Source organism: Colobus angolensis, unplaced genomic scaffold (assembly GCF_000951035.1).
Source record: "Colobus angolensis palliatus isolate OR3802 unplaced genomic scaffold, Cang.pa_1.0 Scaffold272, whole genome shotgun sequence".
NCBI classification, from domain to species: domain Eukaryota; kingdom Metazoa; phylum Chordata; class Mammalia; order Primates; family Cercopithecidae; genus Colobus; species Colobus angolensis.
This window is the reverse complement of record NW_012115955.1, coordinates 2,743,130-2,746,313: the sequence shown is the minus strand read 5'-3', so window position 1 is coordinate 2,746,313 and position 3,184 is coordinate 2,743,130.

Sequence of the window (3,184 nt, the reverse complement as noted above, 5' to 3'; positions counted from 1 at the left end):
TCTTTTATTTATTTATTTATTTATTTTTGAGATGGAGTCTTACTCTGTCGCCCAGGCTGGAGTGCAGTGGCGTGATCTGGGCTCACTGCAAGCTCCACCTCCCGGGTTCACGCCATTCTCCTGCCTCAGCCTCCCCAGTAGCTGGGACTACGGGTGCCTGTCACCACATCCGGCTAATTTTTTATATTTGTTGTAGAGTCGGGGTTTCACCGTGTTAGCCAGGATGGTCTCGATAGGATATATGTCTTAATCTTCAGCATGTCCTTTGCAAATGGTCTTGTGTATGTAGACTATCTATGATGTGAAAGCTGCAGCCAGGAAGATCCCAGCCTGGGCAAGACCAGGAGGGCAGAGGCACCCCTGAGGCAGTAGGAGTCACAACCTGGCTTTCTAAAGGGGACACAAGGACTTACATATCCTGCTTCTTACAGCTAAAGTCACATCTGGAAACACCTTCTAACACAGACACACCTGCGTCAACCTTTAATCCACATCTCCAGGAGTGGCCACAGACGGTGGCGTAGGAGTAGCTGAGCCTCCCCCAGCTTGGTATGACTGACGGGGTCAGCCCCCCAAGATTTTCACTTCCTACTCTATTTCCACACCAGATCTAGCAGGAGTGGGCCTTGGGGGCCCTGGACAGGTGGGCCCTCCACTAAATCAAACAGAGCAGCTTCTTCTGATGACCTCTTCTGTTCTGGTTCCATCTGAGCACATAAACAAGCTGGAAACGAGAGACCTGTACAGGTGGGTGCTGAGCCAAAGACGGTCCCTCCCAGGGCTACCGAGGGCACCTCCCATGCCCAGTGAGAGTGTCAAACTGAAGTCGGTGCCCCATGGTGATGGCAGGGTGTGAGGCTGAGGGCGGCATTCTGCACAGGGTGAGTCCCCCGGAGCCTACAATCCTGCACAGCACAAGGACATGTCCTGTGCCAGCCCAGGCCACCTTCAGGGTGGCAGAAAGGCACAGCCATGCCACAGTACCCCCAGCCCCGAGCTGACCCAACGGGGCCCTGGCACAGGACTCTGCCCAGGCATGTGCCCAGCACAGGTGAGGAAGCCCCGCCCCTCGAGGAAGCTGCCAGGGTGGCTGTGCCTCTTCACAGCCCTGCAGGGCAGGCAGCCCCACCCCAACAGTTGCGAGGGGGTGGGGACAGGGCCAGAGAAAATGGGCGGCCTGGGTCATAGACTACAACCACATCAGTTCATCATGCTGTGCCTCCATGGCCTCATCCATGACAGGGAGGGCCCCAGTGCCCTCTAGGGTTGCCATGACATGCAGCCTCGCACCCACATGCTGCCTGTGGCAGGGCCCGTGTGGCCTGGTGCTCTGGAATCTCATACAACAAGGAGATCCTTCTTCCACTCTGAACATTTGAAGGGCAGGGGTGGGAGCAAGGGTGCAGCAGCCCGGGGAGCTGTCCCTGTCCACCTCACCCCAGCCCAAGCCACTGTCTTCCCCAGACCTCCCTGAACACTCCCTGAACATGGGGCATGGGGGGTGTGAGTTAGTGGACAGAAGAGAAGCAACTGCCCACCGGCTCCCGAAGACCTCTAGGGTCGGGTGAAAGACCACCTTCAACAACCCAATATGAACTCCTAGGTGTACCAGTCTTCACGGGACAGTCTAGGCAGGGGCACCTCCTCAACCGGGGCCCTTCCCTTCCTGCCAGGGAAGCCGGTGCTGAGGCTGGGCACTGGGCTCACCACCAAACAAGCCACACCCAGCATCGCCTTGCTGATTGCCTCCCCTGCCCCCACCCACTCTGACTTCCTCTACAGCCGCAACCCCTAAACAGACCCTGACCACTCCAGGCAGAACCACCTGAGCTTTCGGAGACAGGCCTTCCTCCCTCACTCTCCAGACACCTGCCTGGCAGGTCACACAGTGAACAGGCATCACTGCTGACTGGGGGATGGAACACCAGGACAAGACATTCTGAAGAGCCAATTCCAAAAGGAACCATGGCTCTCAGGCAGACGCCATCACTTACCAAACCATCAGTGTCGTCAAACATTTCAGCACACACTTTCTTTCTACTATCTGGTGTTAGCAGAGTCTGAAACAGAGTTAGAAAAGGGTGCATTTTAGCAGAATAAACTACCAGATTCCCTTACAATATACATACACACAATTCCATATCCCAACACTGTGCCAAAAATGTCCCCCAAGGACTGCAAGAGCATCGTCCTAGAGAACCGTCAGTCACACTGGCCAGTTACCTGGCCAGGTGAGACCAGAGGAGGTATCACAGCTAATGGACAAGAATTAGCAAGAACTGGGGAGGCATCATCTGTACCTTCCTTCACCCTACCCATCTCTCTCCTCCCCTCTGCTCCTGGCCAGGCACCAACTCGGCAGAGAGCCTTTCCTTGGCACAGCACACAATCGCTGAGCGTGAGCTGTAGTGCAGGAGGCAGCCAGGGTGGGCCAAGGCCAAACCCTGTGACCCCCAGTGAAGGCGTAGTCAAGAAGGACACTGTAGTACAAAGCTCCAAATCAGTCCCTAATTTAAAATCACATATGAAGGCCATGTCAGTGTTAGTACTCAATATTCTAACAGTTTTTAAGTTTTAAAATTAATTACATACTTAAAAACCAAAATCAGGAGAAGAAGAAGGGGAGGAGAAGGAGGTCAAGGAAGAGAGAGAGAAGAAGAATCCAAACAGGAACCAGAATTTGGGAGGGTTTTTCTTTTCAAGACAGTCTTGCTCTGTCTCCAGGCTGGAGTGCAGTGGCGCAATCTCAACTCACTGCAACCTCCGCCTCCCGGGTTCAGTGATTCTCCTGCCTTAGCCTCCTGAGTAGCTGAGCTTACAGGCGCCCGCCACCACACCCGGTTGATTTTTGTATTTGTTTTAGTAGAGATGGGGTTTCACCATGTTAGCCAGGCTTGAACTCCTGACCCAAAGTGATCGGCCCACCTCGGCCCAAAGTGCTGGGATGACAGGCGTGAGCCACCACGTCCAGCTGGGAGGGTTTTTTTTTTTTTTAAACAATCTTAAAAGTAGGGGAAGGCTTACTAATGCCCCTGCATAAAGGAGAAACATGAATCAACACGCTGAGAAAATGTAAAGGGCTCCTTCCTTCGTCACTGGCCTCCTGAAGCAGGGAGTGAGCATCGCAAAGTCCCCACCCACAGGGCACAGAGCCGCAAATAGCAAGTGAAGGGACAAGCTGTTC